This window comes from Bison bison, unplaced genomic scaffold, assembly GCF_000754665.1.
Source record: "Bison bison bison isolate TAMUID 2011002044 unplaced genomic scaffold, Bison_UMD1.0 scf7180017864368, whole genome shotgun sequence".
Lineage (NCBI taxonomy): Eukaryota > Metazoa > Chordata > Mammalia > Artiodactyla > Bovidae > Bison > Bison bison.
The window spans coordinates 4589718-4601268 of record NW_011494940.1 but is presented as its reverse complement, the minus strand read 5'-3'; positions in this window follow the sequence as shown (position 1 = coordinate 4601268).

Genomic DNA, 11551 nt, shown 5'->3' with positions numbered 1-11551 from the left:
CAAATCAAAGCAGCCTAGGAATTGGGTTGATGGTGAACGAAAGGAAGAAAGAAGACTCTGAAATATGAATCTTGGATGACTTAATGGTCCACCCTATATGAAAGAAGAAATACAGGAAAACAGACTTTGAAAAGAGCTTGGGTTGAACTTTGGAAACTTAACATCTTCTACACTTCTCAGAGGGCATCCTAATTACTAACACATGCTTGTTCATCCCACCAGAACATGAACTGTTTGTGTCCAGGCCCTGGTTTAATCATATTACAGGCCCATTTGGGTCAATAAATTTTCTAGATAAAGTTTTAAATTATGCATGGTTTTATTTAATCCCCTTTATATTCAAAACTAAATCATCTCTATAAAAGATTATAGTATTTTATGGTATTAAAAAAAAAACTGATCAAGTTTTAGAAGCATGCTTAATTTGCTATTTTCAGCAAAGAGAAAACCCTATAAATCCTACACAGAACTAAGTGCCTTCATTAGGCCTGCGTTCAGCTACAGATAGCCGAAAAATGACATCACAGTGAACCAACGATGCCTCACATATCAAGGATGTAGGAGAGGTAGGCAAGCCAGAGTTGGTGCCACTGCCTCAAGATGCCATTAAAACTCAGGTTCTTCCAGCTTTCTGCTCCACCAACTGCAATGTGTGGCTTTCCTAGCCCTCTAGGAAAAGTGATTGTCTATCTCCAGGTACCAGATCTGTACAGGATGAAGCAGAAAAGGAGGAGGTTAAACAGCTGAAGAGAGATGCAAGCCAAGTGTCGTCCCTTTTAAATTATGGTTCCATGTTCCCTGTCCCTTGACTTCTGTTTATATGTTGTTGGCCAGAACTTGGTGACATATCTATTCATATTGCAAGGGAGTATGGGGAGATAACTATAACTAAGCATATTGTTTCCCAGAATAAAATAAGATTTGTGTCAGTTTAGAAGTTGGCATACTTCCAACCTTGACATACACCTTGAAAATTGGCATTGAGTGAACAACTAGAAATATTTTTACTTCTCTATTTTTCTCAACAGACAGTTAAATAGATATAGCTATATTATGGTAGATATCTATCTATATATGCAGAGATGTATATTGATAGATACACACACAAACACACAGATATATTTGTACATGTATATGCATATATTTTATTTTAAATAATTTAAATACAATTTTTACAAAAATATAAGAATAAAAATGTATTTAGTGAACTGCCTTGAAGTAATTGGAGAAAAAAAAACAGATCCATACTAGATGCCATTCTCTAAAATAGACTATAGTGAAGGGTTTTAACATTCTCTAAAACAGACCATAGATGGCCTTAAAACTTAATTTTTTAACAGTATAATCATGGTAACCCAAAGTAAAAGAGAATATTTTTTATATAGTAATGGAGTAAGTTTTGAAAGAATAGAAGAAATCATTCAAGAAAAATTCATAGATTTGAAGTAGGCAATTTTATATTTCCATGTGATTAAAATAAATATTATTAAAATAAAAGGAAAATGTTTAAATCTGGAATGCTTATATTCAATATGCTGAAGGCATAGAGGTTAATATCTTCACTATATGAAAAGCTTACTCAAATGTATAAGGAAAACAGATTTCAACAGATGAATAGATAAATCATATGAGTAAAAAATTTGCTCAAGGAGGAAAGGATAAAAACTTGAGAAGATTTTTTCCTCCCCTGGATTTCAAATAAATGAAAATTAAAACAATGTGAAATGTCAATCATACCTAGTAGAGAAACAAGGACATTTAAAAGGGAGTGATAAGATTTCAGATTTCTCTTTAGAGCATATGCATTGCTAATATAAATCAACACACAGACTTTGGATGTATGGTGAAGAGAAATTGTTAGAAATCTACATGCCTGTGTTACTCAGAGCGTTTCTAGGAAAAGCAGCCTTCAGCAACTCTCCGTGTATGATTTGTCATGATTCATGAGCATTGAGTAAAACCACACCTAATTCTTTGCCCACAGTTAAAGGGAACAGTATTCAGTGCAAGAATCAAAGGTAAGTAATATATACTCTGAAAGATGCCAACAGACTCTAATGCCTTAACTGGGAAAAATAGGGGCAAAACTCTTCCCAGTGCAGTGCTCCATTTTAGAAAGCATGTGCTGTATGCTCAGTCACTCAGTTGTATCTGATGCTTTGTGAACCCACAAACTGTAGCCTGCCAGCCTTCTCCATTCATGAGGTTTTCCAGGCAAGAATACTGGAAGGGGTTGCCATTTCCTTCTCTAAGGGATCATCCTGACCCAAAGATCGAACCTGTGTCTCTTACATTGGCATACAGATTCTTTATCACTGAACCACCTAGGAAGCCCCATTAGAAAGTGATATCTGACTAAATCAGATCCCTTTTACTGAGAAGTATAAATGCTAGTGTGATGTTTAATTTTATGTGTCAACTTGGCTAGGCCATGGTATCAATTATCTGGTCAAACATCAGTCTAAATGTCCCCGTGAACGTACTTTTTAGATGAGATCAACAATTTAGTCAGTAGACTTTGTGTAAGCAGGTTACTCTCCGTAATGTGGATGAGCTTCACACAATCAGTTTGCAAGCCTTAAGAGAAGAAGGACCTAGTCACCCTGAGTAAGAAGGAATTTTTCATCCAGACTTTTCAGACTTGACCTGCGACATCAACCCTTCCAGGGTCTCCAGGGTGCCAGCCTGTTCTGTAGATTTTGGATTTGCCAATCTCCAAAATTATGTAAGCCACTAATTCTTCAAAAGAAATCTCTCTATATATATGTGTGTGTGTGTGTGTGTGTGTGTGTATATATATATATATATATATATATATATATATAGTTGTTATTGCTGTTCAGGTGCCAAGTCATGTCTGACTCTTTGCAACCCCATGGACTGCAGCATGCCAGGCTTCCCTGTCCCTCACTATCTCCCAGAGTGTGCCCAAGTTCATGTCTATTGAGTCGGTGACACCATCCAACCACCTCATCCTTTGTCACCCTCTTCTCCTTCTGCCTTCAATCATTCCCAGCATCAGAGACTTTTCCAATGAGTCAGATCTTCGTATCAGGTGGCCAAAGTATTGGAGTTTCAGCTTCAACATTAATGAATATTCAGGACTGATTTCCTTGAGGATTTACTGGTTTGATCTTCTTGCTGTCCAGGGGACTCTCAAGAGTCTTCTGCAGCACCACAGTTCAAAAGCATCAGTTCTTTGGCACTCTGCCTTCTTTATGGTCCAACTCTCACAACTGTACATGACTACTGGAAATACAAGTATATATAGGTTCTATCTATTCTATCTACTACTGATTATTTCACTGGAGAACCTTGACAAATGCAGCTAGGTGCAGCTTGAGAGCAGGTCAACTAAACCTATACCTTTTCTGTCTGTATTTCAATAAGAAAATAATCTGGGAAGCACAGTGCTGCTGGAGTAATTATAGATGAGATAGAGATCATTTGTTCTTCCAGTTTGACTCTGTTCTTACTGCTAAGACAGAAATCCTTGCAGTGATTCATCTGTTAGATCAAATAACTCCATACCTGGAAGTCGTGACTAGATAACAGCAGGATTCATTAACCATGTATCCCATACCAGAAAATCCAGCTTGAAAGAAATAATTAAGCATCTCATCATTTCACATTTCATTGCCATTTGTTTGTTGACAAGCTATACAGAACACTTGGAAACCCACTGGTACCACACCAAAGTTAACCAGTAACTTCCTAGTTTCAGAGACAAATGAGATTTCAGACTCCGGTCTAAGTTGCTTAAACCTCTGACTTTGAAGTACAGAGTCTCCATCAACCATACCTAGACACCATATTGCTGTGACAATTTACTACTTCATAAATTTGTATGGACACTATTATTGTATGTGTTTTGCACATGTGTCAACCACAATGTGACTTTTTCCTGTAGGTTTTTTACAGGTATTGTTAGATTCCAGAAATGAGTGGCTTCTAATGAATGGTCTGTTTTCTCTGCGGTTACTTTCTCCACTCATAAACCCTCTCATACCTCTCCTGTCACCTCTCCATTGTGAGTATTTCCCAACTGTGTCTCATTGGACTATTGCCGTTTAACCGTTTCACCATGTTTTGCCTATTCATATGTGGGTTCCAAGACGTCAGAGGCCCTGTATGATTACTGAAAAGTGTATTTGCTGAAGATGATTTAGCAGACCAAGTTGGCATGGGAAGTACACTGTTTAATCATATGGTTGTTTTCTGAAGACATGTTAAAATGAACCTTTTCAGTGCTAAGTAAGTCACTTGCCAGTAACTGCTTTCAAATGCAGTAAATATATTTTAGGATAGCCTTGAATCATATTCCAATATAAAGAAAGTTTCTCTATTCTGAAAGCATTGCTTGAAGTTGAATGATCCAGTACGCAATTCTAAAGATATAGTTATTTTTAGAACTGTTATATGTCCTGTAATTAGAAAATAAAAATCAGAAACATTTAGTTTAAAAAGTATATAATGTCATTTGCTACATACATCTCTAAAAGCACCTGTCATTTTTCCATTGCCTCTTTTTAACAGCCTAGAGTTGGTTCTTAAAAAAATGGACTTCTTAGATTTGTTTCTGATTTCATGTTTTGTATTTGTTCAGGGAATCCATACTGAAAGATTCAATGAGGGCTATTTTCCTGAGCAAATTCTATACATTAAAACTTTTACTTGGTGCATTGAGTATAAAAGATCTTGCATCAGATGGGACACTATTAAAAAGTAAATTAAAGTGAATTCTCATTTCTCCATAGAGTCATGAGGAACCCAACACCTAGAGTTTCATTATGTCTAACTGACTCATTTTAGCTATTAGTTTTCAACCTCCTCCTACTAACCTCTGGCCAGGGCTGCCTAATTAACCAATTTGACTTTTCCCCCTTTCCTTTCCCGAGCCCTCTCGCTGGGGCTAATGAGTAGCCACATGCCTAATAGGTAGGCAGCAGGGGGGAGGAAATGGGTAATCAGCCTCATGAAGAGCAAATCTTGTCTCTCCATCTCTCTTTCATAGTCTGGTCAAATGGATTAAAGGACTTCAAGTTGCAAAAGTTTATCAATTAATTCAGCATTTGCAGAAAGTTGCTACATTTTCAGAGTTTTTAGCTTTGGAAAACTTCTCAGTGTATGCTTTTCCTTTTTCATTTACCATGTTTTTCTCTTTGAGCCTGAAAAATGCCTATTTATCACCACAGTCCCATCGAAGGCATTAGCTGAGTGTCTCCCAGACACACCAGCATAGAGTTCATCCCGCGTGTCCCAGCATGCCGGTGTTCCATGCGCAGGTTTCCATTTCACGAAGTGTAATGACTGCCCACCTCAAGGAAGGCATTACAGCACTCACCACATTGTGGCTTTAATTTCTTTTTAGTAAAAGTCTAGTAAAGCACTATCCCAAAAGAGACAAGAGAAAAATCTTACCATTGCAGATGGATGAATCTTCTAGAAGTGAACACACTTGTGTAAGCAGCACTTGTATCAACAAAGGACACACTGTTAGCAACCCAGAAATTCCTCTAGTCACTAACCAACTCCCTTTCTCAAAGGCAACACAGCCTTGACTTTTTCCATTAATTACTTTCACCTATTTTTGAGCTTTGTATAAAGTATGTGTTGTTCAATATCTATTTTTTTTTTGCTCAAAATGCTATTTGTAACCTTCATTCGTATGGCATGATTTTTTTTTCATTGCTGAATAGTATACCATTTATTGTGCAATGATTTTATTTGTGTTTCTAGTAGTTGGGCATTTCAGTTCAGTTCAGTCGCTCAGTCATGTCCGACTCTTTGTGACCCCATGAATCGAGGCACGCCAGGTCTCCCTATCCATCACTAACTCCCGGAGTTCACCCAGACTCACGTCTATCGAGTCAGTGATGCCATCCAGCCATCTCATCCTCTGTAGTCCCCTTCTCCTCCTTCCCCCAATCCCTCTCAGCATCAGAGTCTTTTCCAATGAGTCAACTCTTCACATGAGGTGGCCAAAGTACTGGAGTACAGCTTCAGCATCATTCCCTCCAAAGAAATCCCAGAGCTGATCTCCTTCAGAATGGACTGGTTGGATCTCCTTGCAGTCCAAGGGACTCTCAAGAGTCTTCTCCAACACCACAATTCAAAAGCATCAATTCTTTGGCACTCAGCCTTCTTCACAGTCCAACTCTCACATCCATACATGACCACAGGAAAAACCATAGCCTTGACTAGACGAACCTTTGTTGGCAAAGTAATGTCTCTGCTTTTGAATATGCTATCTAGGTTGCTCATAACTTTCCTTCCAAGGAGTAAGCGTCTTTTAATTTCACGGCTGCAGTCACCATCTGCAGTGATTTTGGAGCTCAAAAAAATAAAGTCTGACACTGCTTCCACTGTTTTCCCATCTATTTCCCATGAAGTGATGGGACCGGATGCCATAATCTTCGTTTCCTGAATGTTGAGCTTTAAGCCAACTTTTTCACTCTCCACTTTCACTTTCATCAAGAAACTTTTAGTTCCTCTTCACTTTCTGCCATAAGGGTGGTGTCATCTGCATATCTTAGTTTATTGATTTTTCTCCCAGCAATCTTGATTCCAGCTTGTATTTCTTCCAGTCCAGCATTTCTCATGATGTACTGTGCATATAAGTTAAATAAGCAGGGTGACAATATACAGCCTTGATGTCCTATTTGGAACCAGTCTGTTGTTCCATGTCCAGTTCTAACTGTTGCTTCCTGACCTGCATACAGATTTCTCAAGAGGCAGGTCAGGTGGTCTGGTATTCCCATTTCTTGAAGAATTTTCCACAGTTTATTGTGATCCACACAGTCAAAGGCTTTGGCATAGTCAATAAAGCAGAAATAGATGTTTTTCTGGAACTCTCTTGCTTTTTCCATGATCCAGCAGATGTTGGCAAGTTGGGCATTTAGATTGTTTTAATTTTTTTGACTGTGGCAAATAATACTGTTATGAACATCAGTGTACAAATCGTTAGGTACGTATATGTCTATGTGTCTGCATGGTATACTCTCAGGAGTAGAATTTCTGAGGTGTCATGCATACTGTAGTAGAAACTGCCTTATGCTTTTGCAGAATATTAATTTATACTTGCCAGACAGTATATGAAAGCTCTACTTCTCCACATTACATGCTCAGCAATACTCGATTTTCTCCTTTTAATTTTAGCCATCCTTCTGTGTATGCATGAGGTGGTATATGCGTGTAGTTTTCACTTTTCATTTCTGTGCACACTAACAAGGTTGAGTAGCTTTTTCTTTATGTATATTAGCCATTTGGTAAAGCCTTTGTTTGTCTGTATACAAATGAATGCTGACAGTAATGGCATGCTATTAGTCTGCTGAGAACATCGTGGGCTACTTCCTTTTTTCTGCATATGGATAATTCAGGGGGTTATATTTTTAATGTTAAACAATATTTATCTTTCTAGAATATGCACATTTTTTCTATGATGTATTATCCATTTAAAGCATTGCAATATTTAATCTGTTAACATTTGTTTTAACATTTTTGCACCTAAATTCATATGAGAGAATGGCTACTATACTTCTGCAGTATGATGGTCCAGCTTCATAGCACTATCTTGACTACCTATAAATGTTTCTATTGTTTCTCTATCTCTCTATTTTTTTGTTATATCCCTTGAACATGTGCTAATTGCAGTTGAATATAAGACTTTGCAGAGGCCTTGCGTTGATGCTATTTTCTCTAGATGACTCCTTTTAGTTTCTGATGGGCAGGTAGATAGACTTCCCAGGTGGCTCAGTGGTAAAGAATCCACCTGGCAATGCAGGAGGTGCAGGAGACCTGGGTTTGAAACCTGAGTTGAGACGATCCCCTGGAGGAGGAAATGAGAACCCACTCCAGTATTCTTGCCTGGAGAATCCCATATACAGAGGAGTCTGGAGGGCTACAGTCCATGGGGTCACAAAGAGTCGGTCACAACTTAGAGACTAAGCAGGAACAGGAGGCAGGTAGATGGAGACTAGATAACATTAGTACTCAGCGTTCTATCTGATTTTAGGGTGGGTTGCAGTCTTTCTAAGGACATATGCATATGTCCCGTCTCAATTCCAGACTGTAATCCTTCTGGGGCACCAATGGAAAGCCTGACTTGTTCACCAGGAACTATCCACGTTGAAATTCAACTTTTAGCTACTCACTATGGAGAACTGTGAGGATCTTGCATAGCTTTTCAGCCCCTTTGGAACATACGTTTTGCTAAATTTTTCCGTTTCTTGGCCTGAACCACTGCATGACGAGCAGTCTGCTATTGGGCTCATTCTCTGTGCTTTGTTCTCCTCCAGGATCTTGGGTACCCAATCACTGGGCATTTTGTAGCCCTGAATACCACTTGGATCCTCCAATTCTAAAGACTACCAAATGCTCTACTCAATATTCAGCTAGAGCTAGTACTTCTCAGCCTTTCTTTCCACCCCTTTTATGAACTGACAAATGTCTTGATGGAAACATGATATAGAATATATGGCTCACACTAATGAAAACGTCTTCTTCCAGGAATATTAGTCGATTAAGTCCTGGCTGCCTCGGTAGCTCTCAGACGCCTTTAAACAGATTTTTTTTTTTTTCTTAATCCAGCTGATTAAGCTGTTTTTAGTAGGAAGATTCTTCTGCTGCAAGCTAGTCCATCACAACCCAAATCAGACTTAACAATTAGGATTTGAAAGAAGAGCATCATTTCTGTGTCACTATGTTCTTTCCTCCAAAACTTACTTTCTACTTTTTAAGGCTTCATAAAGCTTTAGGCAATCAGAAAGCTCTTTCAAGCCTATATTTTAATGATCTGGAAGTCCTACCAGACCCTAGAAATTCTAGTGTGTACCAAATATCTCTCTGTGTGTGAGTAGATTCAGAATGGCATTCAGCTTTTTTTAATGATACCTCCATAAACTCTAGTCAATGGCCTTCAAACAGAAGCAAGTCCATAGTACACATACACTTGTGCACACAGACACACTCCTTAAGTACAGACATGTTCTATATCTTGACAACCTTCTGAACAACTAAGAACAGAGTATGCGTGTGTTTGGATATCACATAGGAATTTCAAAGCAATAAACTAAATGACAGCTCCCAGAGCCCACTTGCCCCACCCTCCAGGAATCTCCCTGCTCTCCTTCCCAGCAGGAGCTCCCCTGAGCATTCCTCTTCTATTCAAAGTAGTTGTTGTTCATTTGTAAAGTCATGTCCGACTCTGAGACCCCATACACTATAGCACACCAGGCTCCCCTGTCCTTCACTATATCCTGCAATTTGCTCTAGTTTATGTTCAATGAGTCAGGGATGCCACCCAACCATCTCATCCTCTGCCATCCCCTTTTTCTTTTGCCTTCAGTCTTTCCCAGCATCAGGTCTTTTCCAAAGAGTCAGTTCTTTGCATCAGGTGGCCAAACTATTGGAGTCCAGCTTCAGCATCAGTCCTTCCAGTAAATATTCAGAGTTAATTTCCTTTAGGATTGACTGGTTTGATCTCCTTACAGTCCAGGGGATTCTCAAGGGTTTTATCCAGCACCACAATTTGAAAGCACCAATTCTTTGGTGATCAGCCTTCTTCATGATCCAACTCTCACACCGGAATTCGAAGTTAGACACAAACAAAACAGTTTTCCACAGAGGAAACACAATACTGGAAAACACAACCTCACGCACTAAAAAGATAACTTTCTACATTATTATGCCGAGCCGTTTCACTGCTCTGTTTCTGGAATCTCAATTTCACAATAGAATCCTTATTTTAATCTAACTTAAATTTCCATTAAAGTTTTATTGCCTCCTCCCAACTTCCAAAACAAAGAGAAGTCTACTCTCGAAGGTAAATTCAAGTCTCCACTTTCAGGAAAACATTTTTAATATTTAAAGCACACTCCTGTCCTAATAAATTTAAAAGGCAATTTTCCCACTCCTGGACATTAAAATGTCAGTATAACTCAGATCTACTCTGAACCAGGGCGTCCCATTGCATCATAGGTGTAGATGATGGAGAATAAAAGGAATAAAATAATCCCACCCGAGACGCTAAGTGGATGCTCATGTGTTCCCTGCAGGTCACCTTGTGCCGCCAGCACTCAATCCAGACAGAACTGGAACTCAATAGGATTTTCTTAAATGAGGAACATAAGGCAGGAGCTCAGAGTTATTTTGCAAGTTATCTGCTCTTTCCACAGCGTCCAGTTATAAACCCTGGCCTCTGCCCTGGCATGTGCTCAGACGAACACACACACAAAGGACCTGAAGGCTGACTGGTTTTTCAGTAACCTTGTTTGTTTGTTCCTCCGGAGCAAAGCTGGTTGATTCAATGCCCCAGAATCACAGTCCAGGTCAGAAACGGCTGTTTGACAGTAATGAGGTGTCAGGATGCAAAAGGCCATTCAGCAGGCTGAAGGCTTCAGAATTGACTCTACTTAGTCATGCTCTCAAATCAAGGAAAAATCCCGGCAGCTATGCTGCTTTCATACGAATTGACAAGGATAAATAATTAAGAGGACATAATTAAGTACCTGGCTTAAAAAAGGAAAAAAAAAGAAAAAGAAAAAGAAATTTCTGTAGGGGCCTCCAGTGTTGACAAGTAGGAAAAACAAAGATCCCTGGCTCATGCACTGATGTCGGCATACTCCTATTTCTTCAATGTGGAGTGTTTTAGCAAGGAGCAAAACCGAATGTTTATTTTCTATTGTTTTTAATGTGTAATGTATACTGGCATATAGTTGGTTTGCAATGTTCAGCTAGTTTCAGGTACACAGCAAAGTGACTGAGTTATGCATATACATATATCTTCTTTTTCAGATTTTATTTTTCATTATAGGTCATGACAAGATATTGAGTAGAGTTCTCTGTGCTATACAGTAGGTCCTTGTTTGTTATATATTTTATATAATAAGTTATTATATGTATACAATGTATACATTATATATGTGTATATGTTAATCCTAAACTACTAATTTATCCCTCTCCCCTCAGCCACCTCTCCCCGTTGGTAACCATAAGTTTGTTTTCTGTGTCTGTGAGTCTGTTACTGCTTTGTGAATAAGTGCATGTGTATCAATCTTGGATTCTACATATAAGTGGTATCATATGATATTTGTCTTTCTCTGACTTTACTTTTTAATTTTGAAAAGTGTGTAAATATTACGAGAAACCAAGTAAAATAGTCCTAGGTTGTAAGTGAGAATCATTTTTAGACTCTATCTGCCCTACTTTCCTGTACTTCTTACACAACTTCAGAGGGTAATTTATTTTAAAGATTTTTTTTTTAATACAGTGGGCTCTGGAAACAAGCTGATAGTAGCATAACTTGGTTACCTTAATTTTCAGCAACTATTAATTAAAAGTGGATCCATGTTCTTGCTTTCTTCTGTATTTGGCTTTAGTATACTTACATGATTCCCAGGTGGCTCAGTGATAAACAATCTGCCTGCCGATGCAGGAGACATAAGTTCCATCTCTGGGTCTGGGAGAGTCCCCGGAGGAGGAAATGGCAACCCACTCCAGTTTTCTTGCCTGGAAAATCCCATGGACAGAGGAGCCTAGTGGGATATAGTCC